This window comes from Semicossyphus pulcher, unplaced genomic scaffold, assembly GCF_022749685.1.
Source record: "Semicossyphus pulcher isolate SPU_LCO1_2020_fin unplaced genomic scaffold, fSemPul1.0.p SCAF_3, whole genome shotgun sequence".
Lineage (NCBI taxonomy): Eukaryota > Metazoa > Chordata > Actinopteri > Labriformes > Labridae > Semicossyphus > Semicossyphus pulcher.
The window spans coordinates 1308798-1324539 of NW_027211704.1; positions in this window are offsets into that span (position 1 = coordinate 1308798).

The window sequence follows — 15742 nt, forward strand, 5'->3', positions numbered from 1 at the left end:
CTAAGGATTTTCCAATCAATTCAACGTTCTTTAGCATATTAGCATGCTAACGTCAACATATCGTCTCTAACCAAAAAGAACAACTGAGGCTGATGGAAATGTCATTATTTCATTTTGTCATAAACTAAAGTTATTTTGAGCTCATGAAGTTTTAGGTTAACAAAGTTATTACAGTTACAGCCTGAATGTTGTAGTTTAATGTAGCCTACTTGTGACGCTGAGGATGGGGCTGTTTGCTGGTGGCAGCTACACACACAGCACTTTACATTTCTTATATATTTAATTATGTTCAGCTACCAGCAATAACACACATCTCCTGATTCTTCATTTTGTGCAAATAGGGCAACATGAGCCTACAGGTTAGACGGATATGCCAACTGGCAAAAACTGGGGGAGCGTATGAATGAGTAATGGCCTCCCAAAGGGAACACTACTGTGGTGCCTCTGAGCAAGTCACACAACAGGAGAGCACAATGATGTCGCTGCCTTTGGTAACTGTTTGTAACTGACCCGAATGTGTCCCGAGGTTTCATTTCATTTCACTGTCATTGGAATGTTTTAACATTGGTGGCACAATGAGGCTAATTTATCTCCTGTTAGCTTGTGGCTCATGGATTCACTAAGTCACTGGTGTGTTTGTAAAACACCAGAGCCCATATATTGATTACAAGACTCTTTGGCACTGTTAATATATTGATTGAGCTCGTGGCTCTGGGGATGACCAAGAATGTGGGTCTGTCCATCAGTTTGATCCAGATAGAAACGTCTCAGCATCAGTTTGATGAATTAGCACACGATTTAATAACAGTAAACATTAACTGCCATAACCAAAGTCCTCCTGCTAATGGAGCCTCGTGTTACAGCCTACATGTTCCAGGATGCATTGCACTTGAGCAGCTGCAGCCTCGACCTCGCTTGGCTGCTTTTCTTTAACTGGACACATCGCTTTAAATAAAATCAGCTGAATATCTGAGTCAGTCAAATCGCTGTTCAGTGTATCCTCATTATAACACGCTCATAATTTGGGATTCAATAATCGCTGTTTGTAGTTTTGTAGAAGCTGAAACAGCCGTTAGCAGCTAGTGGTCAGAAGATCAGCGACACCGGACAGAGGAAATTGGCGACAACTAAAACATTTATTATCTAACTTAGCCAGAAAGAGATGAGGCTGAAGATTAGCAAAATAATCGAGCGCCATCATCAAGTCATTTAAATTTGTCCAGTATTTTAGGAGCCTGTTCACACCTGGCATCAACGTTTTGATTTTCGTGATCGCATCACAAGTGGACACACGTACAAGTGTGAACACGCCCAGGACGGGCTGAGGACGCATTCAGATCTGATCCCCGACACATACGGTGGTGGTCCGGGACACATGTATCCACATACGCCTGGCAGTGTGTACGCACATGTGTCCCGAGCCACATTAAGCACCGCCCACTCTCCCTGTATCCATGGCAACGATCATGTGGATCCAGGGAGACCACACGTCTCTTCTGTCTGATTTTACATTTCTCCGCTGTTTAGAGCTAATGAGCCAATGTTAGCATGCTGAACTAAGATAATAAGCATGCTATAAACATAACATCACCGTGTTTACATTGTTATTGGGAGTTGTTTATCATGCTAATGTTAGCGTTTAGCTTAAAACACAACAATCAATCGCTGCACCATCTTGCAGAGCTGCTAGCATGGCTGTAGCTTCTTATCTTAAATGTTCTTACATTTGACATCTAAATGTGTTGAGGCAACATAAAGTAGATTTAAAGTATGTGTTGTGATGTCCTGTGAGATCATATGGCACTAAACCTTGTCAAAAACACTCTGAGCTCCTCAGAGGCTACAACATTAAAGACATCCAGCATTTAGTGGGTCAGTGCTGCCTCACAGACTTGGAGGAATTGTTTGGAGGTCTTGTCGCTGCTGCTGAGCGTTGGACTCTTCTGCAGTGACAGAAATTAACATTTGTGGATCCCAGTCAAAGAGTCACCCAGCTGGGGACCAACCACAACAATCCAGCTGCGATGACACAGAAAAGGAAGCCGTGACACAGATAAAAAACAAGCAGAGATTGTAGCCTAATGGGTTAGTGTTCCAGTAGTGTGTCTTTCTGCACCAGGAGATGATGTGATGTAAGGCTACACAACAGCAGCTCTCAGCCAGCAGTGTGAGCGTGCCCTGGTCTGCCTTCATATCTCTCATGCAGTGACAGAGTCTCCTTGCATATTCATGCGCTGAGGGAAAAGGATTTTGTTGCTCTGAGGAACTAGTAAAAGTCAGCCATTAAATGTTTAATGGCGGCTGCTGTGCTGAACTTTCAGGATGAAGGATGAAGAGATGAAGGGATGAAGGGATGGATGAGGGGCAGGATTTTAGAAGCTGAACAGGAGACGTGCTGGAAGATTCGCAAAGGGATGACCAATGGTCTCTGCCCAACGACACCAGAAATGTGTTCTCAAACTCTGAAGGAAAATCAGGCCGCGCACGTGGATAAAAGGGAAGTTTATCTGAGATGCAATGATATTTTAAAGGTCGTAAACAAAACATGTGTTCTTACCACAAATACTTCTTTACTGACGTCATGTCACGTGATTTCTGCATTATTTAATCCATCAAACATTTAACATTTCAATGTAATAAGCTGCTTTAACTTCGAGGCTGAAAGAGTTTTCAGTTTCTTCCTGCTTTTATGTGGAATCTTTCCTGGTCTCAAGGATCTGATGATAGTATGTGATACAAAGAGACAACACTGGGATGAAGACTTCATCAATGACTTGACTTTTACAATTTAGAAAAGGATTTAGTCTCCTGTTCCTGAAGTGCTGACAGTTAGTTAGAAGATTTGACATGATTCAGGAACCACGTACTGCTGGATGACAGTTGGTTGTTTACCATCGAAGCATGCACACAAATTAAAAATACATTTCCCTTAAGATGCCTTCATGTTTTAAGCATTTAGCTGCAGCTTTTATCGACGTGCAGTGAGCAGCATGGCTTTTACCTTGACAGGTCGTATTCCTTTGAGTCGAGCTGGCTGTGGTTTAGACTGAAACAGGGTGGAAGAGAATATTCATTTAAAATCAGGGCCCAAAACTTAAAGACACATCTCCATGTGGTGCTTTTCATAAAGACGTATCAGGGACATCAGCATAGTCTTCATGGCTGGGCCTGTATGCTTTTAACCTGCAGCGTACCAAGGACAGGCTGAACAACACTGGTTCTGATTGGCGCCAAAAGGAGCCAATCCCGTTAATGGACGGGGTGACGCTATGCAGATCATTATGTGTAACCTATGGCAACCACTTCTGCGATGCGCGAGCCAGCTGTAACCGTCATCGTAATGTTTGCAAACTCACTACTGACTACTAACGTTAATGTTACTACTGCTGATTACTACATTTCAAGCTAGCTAAGTTTGAAGTTTTTCGGCTGTAAATTTACGAAAGGAGAAACGTAGCACAGAGTGAGTTTTTAATGAGGAAGTAGGAGGAGACGCCTCGGGAGGATTATTACAAGGTAATTAAATGCATTTTGCAGAAAAAAACCATATCAGACATATTTTATAATTTCAAGCAGAGCATTTTATATGTCTTAGAACAGACTGGAGCTGCTCTTAAAATGCTGTTTTCTAAATAACATTAGAAGCAGCTTCTGGAGTTGTTGATTTGTGTTATTATAGACTGGCTGTAGGCCATAAATAGAGCTCACTTTTTAAGCCCAACTGGAGATCTTTTCATGAGTGCTGCTCCCCACACTCCCTGAATCATCGATTGGCAGATATTCCAGATCAGGATCCAAACGTTACCACAACATCAGGGAGCGTTTTGTTATCTGTCACCGTGTTTCAGCCAAACAGTTTTGATGAACTGTTTTGCAAAAAAAGCAACAAACAAATGTGTTGATTTTTTAAGACCACATTTTGCTTTATAATGTTTTCCAAGTCGAGTACGTCTCTCTATGGAAGTCTTTGAAACAGCCTTTAAAACCAGAATGCAACAAAGCTCAGCTCCAAACAGCACAAACTGGCCTCTCCCTATAGAGAGCAGCTCCTCTCTGCGGGGGGGGGGGTCATCACGACTGTACAGTGATATTTTGGGGGGGGGTTCACGCAGCTGTGTCCTTCTCTTGCTTTATTCTCAGCCTCACCACACTGGGTTTGTCCTGGATCATACCGGAGTGCCCTCTAATCGCCAGGCCGCAACAGCTGCTCTGGCTGTGGGCGGGGCCGTGCCGTGCCAAGCCGCTCCATGGGGGTTAAAGTGGGAACCCACACCTTTTAATTTAGGATATATCAGGGGTACATAATCACAGGGCTTAGAGAGGTTGAGGTAAACTCAGGCCATTTATTACTCTGCTTCTGCACACACACTAACACACACACACACACACACGCATATACAGATATCCTACGCTCTGCACACATGCATTGGTGGTAACATGTGGACAACCATGCGTGCACCCCTGCATGTTCACATGTTAAATGTTTTATTTAGACTCATTAACTGAATTATTGTGCATGTTCTTTACAACAGAGCAACATTTTATACACACTCGGTGACACACACTCGCATACTCCGGCCTCCTCTCCTAATCAGGCCTCCCCATGCTGCTGTTCCTCCTCAGGGGCAGTAGCGAATGTCGCATCTCATCCCATCACTCTCCTCCTGCTGCTCCTCTCTGCTCATTTTCAGACTAAAATAGAGGGCAGGAGGCTCCTCTACCTTTCCTCCCTCTCCTCTTTAACTTTGCTTCTGCTCACACTCGTCGTTAAAAACCACAACAGGCTGAAAGAGACATTAAAAAAAGAGCTGGTCCATCACAAAAAACGGTTTAATATTAAGACAGCGTTGTGTCCAAAGTTTACAACATTATTGCGAATGATTTCTCACCTTCTGAACTGATGCAATGCACGGCTGGTATTAGAAACACGTCGATAATACAAAGACTGTCTGCACACATGGATCGTAAGACTGTCTGTTTCCTCTGAGTGCAATGAACGGCTCAAACTGAGTTACAAAGATGTGGCCTACTGCAAATATATGGTCCGAACTGCATGGAAACAACTGCAATAAATGTTACTAGTCGAGCTGATATTTGGGCAGAGTCTTAAATTAAAAAAATGTGACTTGCATTAGTTTTAGACTCCAGATATTCAAATGAAGGCGGTAGACCGTGGCTCAGTCTGTAGGGACTTGGCTTGGGAAGCACAGAGTGGCCAGTTAGAGTCCCTGTACGGACCAAGCATGCTAGTTACTTTCTTACGCACTGTCGAGGTATCCTTGAGCAAGGCACCGAATCCCCTGCTCGCGCATGTCCATGTGCAGCCCCCTCACTCTGACATGTCTCCATCAATGCACGTCCACAGGGTCCTGTCTGTGTGTACTGCATGTTTGTAAAGACTGAGCGAAACAATTGAATTTCCCCTCAGGGATTAATAATGAATGTCTTATTCTTCTTAATTCTTTAGGCCAAATAAAGTCGTTGCATTTAGTGCTGCCATGTGTCACAAACACACTGATATCTAAATCAGCTTGGAAGGTGCTTAAAGCTCCTGTTTTTAGCTGGTTATGAAACTGACTGAAATGAAAACTGATGCCTCCAGATGAGCTACAAAAGCAAACAAGACCGTCAGCGACAGTGACTATATCTTAATAGTTATTTTTATTGCCTGTAGCCACCACGGGGGGGGGGGGGATTGTCAGACGAGGCGATTAGCTGCCAAATCAGCCTTTGTTCTATATTTTCCAGGGCAAAGATTCAAATCATTCGTCTGAATGTTTAAAGAAAGCAGGATGAGATTTTATGTCTAAAAACACTTCGTATACATGTACAGGACAAGATCAGCAACGAGATAAGAGGAAGCACTTTGTCCACAGGGGGCGCTAAAATCAACGCAAACCTAAAGTTCCTCACAGGAGCTTTAAAGAGAAATACAATTATTTTAGTGACTAAGTGCACAGTGGAAAAACTAGTCTTTGGCTCTTACACATAACCAGGAGGAATGGAGTCTAAACACAGGTGATGTGACGGGGAGAAAAAAGTGATGGCTGAAGATCTACATGGATGAGCTCACTGGATGGACTGGTTGGTAATAATAATAAAGTTTATTTGTAAAGCACTTATCCAAGCTAAGGTTACAAAACATAAAACAGGAAGTCAAACCGAATGGTGCATGTGGTCGGCAGCAGCGAGAGGAACGGTTCGACCGCCTTACAGAGGTTGTGGCAAAATGTGGTGTGAATAGACACATGAACACACAGATGGTAGTTTGATGTGGTCGTCTGATCGATGTGTACTCGCACCGCACAGCTCGAGGTTTCCCTAAGGCTGAACGTTTTTACTGTAAGGAAGTAAAAATAAATAAATGTTCTCCATTATCAGCATATTTTCAGGCTTATATCTTATTAAAGCAGCTCGTCTGACGAACAATATGAGCAACTTGCTATTTAAATGTCACTAATGTGCATTCATCCCCATGTGCAGACAAAGGCTCCAGCACGCAGCATGTGAACAAGTCTTTGGGAATATAAAAGACTCTGCAGCTCCCACTAAGCCGCCCTAATTTTGTACATCATCTTAATACTTGGATGTAACAGAACTTCACTCGGCGATCCTCACACTCCGCTGGGTTCATACTATACGCTCAATTTTACTTGTGTGGAGGAGAGGATGTGCTGAGAGTTAGCATCAGGCCGCTCGTGACACTTCATCTGTGACTATCAGAGTTCATCTGCAGCTGAGACGTTTCCTGTGTGTAGATTTGACTCGAGGCGACAGAGTTACAGAACACAAAGGTCTGTCACAGAGATGAAGACTGGAGGAGATAGTGAAGGAAAACGCAGAAACAGAGAGGAGGGGTAGGAGCTGTCGGAGGATACTGAAGGGGGTGGAGGAGGATGATTTGAAAGGTAGTGCATACAGTATATAGTAGATGGGTCGGGAAAGTTGAGTAAAGAAGCTGAAGAAGATTTTGCCTCTTTTAACATTCGGAAACTCTTAAATTATTTAGACAGATAAGACTTGAAAAATGTGATTCCGTCTTCCACCTTTATGAATAATTAACCCCAAATTTGGCCCTGAACTGGAGGGCAGAGAGCATAAATAAAGCTGATACTAAAGGTTAGGATCTAGGTCACTGGGAATCAAACTGCTGAGTCACAACAAACATGAAAAATCGAGTTGAGGAAAATATTTATTTAACACACATTGAAGCGACTAGGATCATCTGTTGTGTATAAGAAGCACTGTGTTCATCCAAATACCTTTTCTTAATACCTCGCATCACCACAGAGTCGATCCAGAGCCTCCCGTCTTCCTCTGTGTTCCTCCTCCGTCTCTCTGAGGAGATTCAGTGAGGCAGAAACATTGTTCCAGCATGCAGGATGAGGAGGAAGACTTTGGGCTCTGTGGGCCACACATCCCGGGCAGTAGGATGTGGTTGTGGTACATGATGAGCGAGTCCTTCCATTGAGGCCACATGGAGATTGAGGATGGGATGATGGGAGGAAAAAAAGCAAAGCAGAAAAAGAATCGTGTTAATTCAGAAAAAATATGTTCATTAAATAAAAATGTTAATGCAGAGTCAGTGTGACATACAGGGAGGATTAAGAGACGGGGGTTAGGCCTGTGAATAAACATTTTATATTTTCTCTCAATTAATCAATTTATCTTTAAATACCAGAATATTGTTTTAAAAAAGCTTTAAATACTTTCAAGAGCTGTAGGTGACGTCATCTGATTCATTATGTTGTCAAATAAATGATCAATATATAAAATGTACAACTATTTAAAAATAAAGAAAAAGAAAGGCTGCAGAATCTCACATTCAGGAAGCAGGAACCATAAAAGACTTAAATATTTTAAATAAATTAGTTAAAATTGTTGATTTATTTCCTGTAGGCTTCATTCATTCATTTTGAAGTGCTTCTTCTTTAGTTGAGTATCTTCGTTTTCTGATTTATACTTCTACATTAACTTCCATCAGCAGAAGCTCCTGTAGCTTTTCAAATTAAGAGTCTGTTGTTACTATATGTTACAGAAAACACTACCGGAAGTGTCTTAAGGTGTGAAAATTATCTCCAACTAGACCAAAATATTAGAGTACTTTTAATTAAATCTATTCTTCTTCCTCTGTTGAATCCTAAACTGTCTGTCACATTAAATTGTGCCGCTGTTAACACACGTGACTCTCTACGCGCAAACGTAAATCAAACGCACCCTTTGATCTCCGCGCGGATTTTTAAACTGTTATTGTTTGGCTCTGTTAGCCTGCTGCGATGCTAGTCTGCTAACTGCTAACTGCAGTAGACCTGAAAGCACCTGATGTAGCATTTTAGAAAGAAGCTAGCATGCTTATAATTTACCTTCAAGTGTGTTTACTGCTGCTGCTGCCATGTAGCTGTCACCTGTCTCCATTTCAAACCGGAAGTGGAGTTTACCTGCCAGCTGTGGACCACTTGTCCCACCTCAGAGGTAAGAGCTAGCTGCATATATCAACATATACTTAATGAGCTGCTGATGTGTGTTTGGTGACATCACAGCTACTGAAAGCTAATGTGCTGGTTTGTCTTGGCTGCTAGCTTCTGCTGGACGTGTGTGATGGCAGGTGCACTGCGCTTTACTGTTAATTGTGAATAACTTAATTGTTCTAAGTTTTCTTGTTATCTTGTTATCTATGCCTCTTGTTCATCGTACAGTGAGTTCTGATGCTTTCATGCTGGTGATTTAACATAGGTGATAAATATGAACACTTGTAGGCTAAGTGTTATGAGCTTGAGTGCTGTCAAAGTTGAGTAGTTTGTTTTTTACCAGGTGTGGAGGGCAGTCACAAGAAGTGCTCAGATCGTTTAATCAAAGTACAAACAACAGACTTTAAAAATACTCCAATACTTTATTACTACTGCTACTTTATACAATCTTTGATGTTATAGTCAACAGAACGCTGATCATGTTCGCAGCGCCTCTGTGAGTACAGTTTGTATCCCGTCTAAGATCGATTTTCTGAACATCAGGGCGACGTTTGACCTCTTGCTTTGCTATTTTTATTACAAATAGTTAAAATGCAGTAAATTCTGCTGCTACATCCTTTATATCTGTGAAGACCCTGATCAAGGATGCATAGATATGTCACCAAACTCTGACAATTTACGCACAGATTCATTCGTCTATTAGAGATATATTAATCTCTATTTACACAGGGATGTAGATTTCAGGGATGTTTGTTAATAGTGCTGCTCTGATTATCAAACATTCAGTGCTGTCGCTAACATCTATACTTGAGTATTTATTTTATTTACCCGTTGCTACTTGTTTATTTGTCTGTCCCGTTCTTATAAATCAGATTTCTCAGGAAAGTTTTTTTTTTTGTAGTTTGTATCAGAATGTTTGAATGTCTTTTACAAATCCACTGCAGTAACAACGTAAATGACAGGAAAACCTGTAACACCAAATAAGATCAGTGATGTGTCTCAATCACAAACAGGAAACGGTTTAATAAGCATGGCGTGCTCATGGACAATGAACAGGTCACTTTTATTGGATAACCAATGAAATGCGTTTAAAGCCTTGTAGTGTAACACAGCGTACATTTGTGTTTTGCCAACTGAGGTTTATAGAAACATCAGCCAAAGATCCCACCGATACACAGTACCCCACATTATTGATACACATCTGGAGACCGCCCTGCTTCTTCTTCTGCAGCACTCTGCTTCAGCCATTTAAGGAGCATTCACCCACAATATACATTCCTCTCTGTTAAAAATCTCTTCTGGCATTGAGACAGACGTGGAGGAAAATGTGGGCAGACAGCGTGGACGCTCTGGTTAGTTTGGTTTGGAGACCATGTTTCAAGTGTCAGATAGCAGAGATCAACTCCGGGCCAAAAGAACAGACCATGTCCTGGAAACAGGGATTTCTTTTTAATGAAGTTGTCCTAATGAATGACGCACAGAACAGGCCGACATGATGAGTTATTGAGTAACAGGATGCAGCGTTAAATAAATGTCTCTGGGTGTGAGTCAGAACCGGAGATTTGTGTTTAATCTGGATTAATGATGACGAAGAGTCCCCATTGGGCTGCAGTTTGTGAGTTAATGAAAGAAGGGAAGAGGCAGACCCCCTGCGGCAATGTGTGTGTGTGTGTGTGTGTGTGTGTGTGTGTGTGTGTGTGTGTGTGTGCAGGAATGACGGAAATAAAGGGAGAAATTAATAGAGCAAAGGGTGGAGGGAGTGTGTGTGTGTGAGTGTGTGTGGTGTTTAGCCAGCCACTTCACGAGAGCACCACCCTGCAGAGATAAGACGGGCTCAGTACAAGGCTCAATTATTTACTGTTTGAAGGCTTTGAGAGAATTGAAGAGGATTGGACGGCTTCGTGAAAATTGATGCTTTTGTTGTCGAGGGGGAGTTGAGGTTTAAACGACGGCCGCTGAGCCATTAGCAGGGGTCGCCTCTGATCCCAGTGTTGGTCACGTTGGTGTCGGCAGCCACGACCGGCGGGAGGACACCAGCTCCTGGTTAATGATGACGGATGATTTGACGCTCAAGAAGAGGAGGGGGAAAAATGGCTGCACGCTGCGGCTCTGCAGGCGCTCGGATCTGAAGCAGCCGGGATGCGATGATCTCCTAAATGATGGCAGAGAATCAGTGAAAGGGAACGGCTTTAATGATATGTTGTGATGTTGTCGGTGTGGGGAGCAGCAGGCCTCACGCTGCCTGTGTTGACAGAAATAGAATAAACAGACACAAATTAGACGCCGTCTTTTCCCAAACTGCTGCGTCAGCTAATGTGAAAGAGAGCTGGAAGTTTTTAATCTTTATAGGCCTGCAAGTAATAAATGTTTTCATTATTAACTGTCTTTATTTCCAACATGACTAACTTATATAAATCGTATGATCCAACCAAAAGGCCAAAGCCCAAAACTCTACTTTACTATCACAGCAGACAAGTTTTAGTTTTATGTGAAATCTATAATTATTGGTTTAATACTTTTCTTATCGGACACAATCACTGATCCGATGAATCATTGCTTATTCAGTCTCAGGATGAAACTCCAGTTAACAAAGTTTTATGAGCATTTCTTTATTATTATTATTATTATTATTTATTATTATTATTATTATTTATTATTATTATTATTTATTATTATTTTAGGGCCATTTTTTGCTTTATTGATAGGAAAGCTGGAGACAGGACACATTAGGAGAAGAGAGTGGGGGATGGCAAGCAGCAACGGCCAATGACTGTGTATATAGATGGACGATGCGTCTCCAGCTGCTCTTATTGTACGAACGTGATGCCAAAATAGCCCCTGTGACAGGCGCTGCCATCTTGTGATGGTGACGTCATTTGGAGCCAGAGTCTGTGCAGTAGAGATCGGCGGGTGGAGCCACCGTAGCCACTTCCGCTAGCCAAAACACACACCGAAAAAACAGCAAGGATCCCGCACGCCGGCGTGTTTAACAGCAGAACAGCTTCTTGTGTTGGTCTGAGGTTAAAGGTCACAGGTATGGAAACTTCAATGACTGTAGTGATCGTTTTAGTTACGTCTCCTCTCGTCGTTCGTCCTCCACTCTCCCAACTGATTGGCTGCAGGAGCCGTATTTGTCAACAGAGCTGTCAATCATCATTTTTACAGCATCAAATAACTAATTAAAAATATCGGACGTGTATTTTGATTTTATAGTTTGACTCATGTCCCATCTCTTAACATGGAAGAGGCGGGCTTTATGACCTATACTGCAGCCAGTCAGCAGGGGGCGATAGAGAGGGTTTGGCTTCACTGTTAGGGAGCTGTCATGTCGGCCATCTTTCCATATAGTCTGTGGTCAAGGCCTGTAGCCTCTGTTCATAGGGCGCCTGCTCTATGCACTGAGCTAACCCAGCGCCCCTTTGTTAACAGTTCTTAACCAAAAATGTCAACATGATGTAAAATTCCTGCTGTCACCATCTTGAACCACTCGGGCCTTCTTTTGCATAACGAGTGTAGTGTGATGTTTAATGTGTGGACTGGCTCTCCTCGAGCACTATTTGATGTGATGAATATTATGTTTTTATTCTATGTGGAGCAAACTCGACATGAACAAGCAAATAAAGGCTTGTTGCACAGCGCAGTTTTTTATTTTCATCGTTTGCTCCATTGCTGAAGTGCTCGGTCTATAAAATGTAACTAAAGCGCAGAAAAAGGGCTGTCATGAGTGTTTCAGTGTCTCGTATAAGTGAGTGAGTGAGGCAGAAAACACTTGAAGAGCTGTAACAAGTGATGGTCCTTATAACTTACTTATTAATCAAATCATCGGTACAATGTCATGTTTATAGAAAAGACAAAAAATCCGCCCCCGGTTTCAGCTGTAGAGAAAATCCCATCTGCAGACTCACCAGGATCAAACCATCTCTGATCCTCATTCCACCCCCCACCAAGATCTCTCAGCGGGAGTCAGCGAGCAGACGGCACCCTGAAACAACGGCACCCACAGCACTTCTGCTCGTCTGTGGTGGAGCTGCGGCGACGTCAGCCTGCATTTGTACAAATACACGGCGAATTCCTCAGATTTCACAAAAGACCGGCAGGCAGAGAGAAGATCAAAGCGCGGCAACATTCTTGTGTATTAGGTTCACCTGTCGGAGCACCTCCAGACATCAATCACGGCTTCAGAGGGGGTGGTCTACGGGGAGCGTCGTGTTGAGGGCTGAACACAAGAAGTTGGAGATGTGTTCTGTCAGGGTGAAATATTCAGCACTGTCGGGATGCATCTTCAGACTCCAGCTCGTGTTCACAACATTTTACCTTCATTGCATCTTTAATATAAATATACTGTAGATCCACGAGCTGCTGCTCACATTGCTGCCTGTTCACTGCCTACATGTTGATGCTTTGTGTCAGTAATTTACTACATTGTGTTTCATTGGAACACAAGCTTTTTTTTATTTGTTGAAAGATTATTTTTAAGCCTTTATTTTAGAGAGAGAGGACAGTGGCAGAAACGGGGGAAGAGAGAGTGGGCCTGACACGCAGCAAAGGGCCGAGGGCGGGAGTCGAACCCGGGGCTGCAGCATCGAGGACTATAGCCTCTGTATGTGGTCGCTGATTTAACCACTGAGCCAAACCGGCGCCGGAACACAAGCTTTAACTAATTTAAGTTACTAACTCTGAATTCAATCATTTTCATTTACCGTTAATCAATTATTTGTATCCAAACCTCTGAGATGTTGAAAATCTGCAGTAACCTCCTCGTATATCTTGTTTCAGTGACCAACAAAGAGCGGCATCACATCCGCACATCTGAGATGTTGAAACAGACAAATGTTCAATCTTGGATCTCACTTGCCAACATCTGATAATTTAGCTTTTTTCAGCCAACGTGACGGCCAATATGTTTCGGCTTTGGGATTAGCAGGCCGATATCTGATCACTGATTTTGGGCCGATACTTCCTCCTCCGTGTGCTGCTCTGTGTTTACAGTTGGAATAGCAGCTTGAGACGTGAGTTGAGAGAAGACATCGTCGGCGTATAACTAAACAGATATCTGTGTATTCAGACGTATTACGGTTGTTCAAGGAGAATAGTCTGAATGTTTCAGCACTTTAACCACAGCACAGAGTAAATGTGCACGCTTGTTATCTCGTGTGTACTGCTGGAATCAGTGTTGACACTCGTGTGTGTGCAGCTCTCGTCTGAAGCTCATGTTGACCTATTTACAGTAAACTGTGCCATTAGCACCTTAACAAGTTTACATAGCGTCGTTAGCATGAGGACAGTTTCAACATGGAGAAGAAAAAACTCTCAACATCTTTTCTGCTGTTTTATCTTTAATCGCACGTCTGCTCATTTCATGCACTGCACCACACACCTCACAGTCTCATACATGAGGCTAATTCTCCTCTCTGAACATGTTTAACTGCACATGCAGAATAAATTGTGCATATGTTAATGTGATGAATCACTTTGAAGCGTTCTTAATGGGTGTTTTTGTGTTCCTCTCTCACCTCTTACATCCCGGGTTAATAATGTTTAATGCAACATGGTTTCATGTCTGTGAACGTCCTCAGTGCGTGCATCAGCTGAGCTGCAGAGTGTGAGACTTATCTTGTACGATAAGCATCGCACTGTAAAGCGGCCAGATGTTAAATCCCAAATAATTCGCCCTAGATTTAACTCTTGCATTTATCTCTCTGCCAAATCTGGCTCCGCTTTGTGGCTTTAAGACGCAGTCTCTCATTTCCACAAAGCGGGGGTGTTTATGTGCTACTACAAATGACCTATGGTTTTTGCTAGCTTTAGCATGTGTGAGAGCGTCTCGTGTTTCTTGTGGGAACTCCTCGCAGAAAAGCCGCACTGAGTGACGATTCTGGACTTTTAGTTGCTGACGATTATAAAAAGTGAAACGTGAGCGCATTCCTGAGGGCCGAGGCAGAGCTGCGAGCTGCACAGCTGAGGGCTTATTGAAAGATGAGCGTTAGCCGGAAATTAGCCCGCAGTCGGATCCAGAAGGGTCACAGGCACATGAACACACATTAATGCACACACTCTATTCCCCATTAATGATGATCCATTTTTCATACGACCGTAACATGCATCCCATCATTATGCTCAGGCAATAAATTACTTTGAGTGCTGAATCGAAACACGAGCCGCTCTTTGTGTTCGAGTTTGAGCTCTGCCGACTCAAAGACTCGCAAAGTTGTTCAACTGTGCTGCACTCAGGCATTGCGTGTCCCAGATTTGGGGAGGGAGTTGTGATGTGTGGCTGTGAGAGAGCGACAGCTGACTAGCCGGGACCAGAGAGGAAGGGGAGGAGGAGGAGGGGGAGATGGTGGTGGTCGGACAGTCAGCGTCCACTGTTGGGATCCCGGGGGAAACTGAGCCAGAAGAGAGGGGACTACAGTTGCAGCTGTTGTTGCTCACACACACACACACACACACACACACACACACACACACAAAGACACAAAGTCAGACACGCACAGACACGCACAGATTATTCTTAGCCCCTCTAAACGACCCCGCTGTCGTTTTTAATCTGAATGCTCACTGACCCGCTCACACAGCGTTATGTAAAGTTTTAAATGTTGCTGTGAGAGTTTAAACTGAGAGAATATTGATCAAAGCACATTTGGCAGCAGATCAATGATAAATGAATGTGAGGGAAATGTTGGCTTCACTTTTCAGGTTTCGAAATATGACACATTAGCTTGGCAGGTTTGGGCTCATCGTCCTTTTCGGTGCAGTTAACAAACGCTTTTATTTTCTGTTAGATATTCTAATTTAGTAAGATGAACACTGTCGTCTGAAATAACACAAAGTCAAAGTCTTTAAAGGTTTCTGCAGACTGGAGGGAAACAAGGAAGTTGCTGTTGTATTTCTGGCTGGTCAGTTTATTTGTGTACCTGTTCCACTGATCGCGTCTCAGACGACTTCACACAGAACAGAAAAGCCTATTTGTGTCTGATTTACAATTACAGGATAAAATGATGTAATGCATTCTGCAGTGACATGAAACACAACATAGTCTGGGTCTGCAGCTGATGATTATTTGGAGTTTTAATAATCTGCAGATCTTTTTGAAGTCCGACATGACGTCTTCATTTGTTTTGTCTGACCGACGGTCAAAACTCAGACGTTCAGTTTACGATGATTTTAAAAAGATAAAAGCTCAAAATAGAGAAGCTTGAACCGACACATATCAGGTGTGTCTTTCTGAGCCCAGGACGGTCGCTGTAGGTGTACCTTTCTTTCTCGGACGGAGT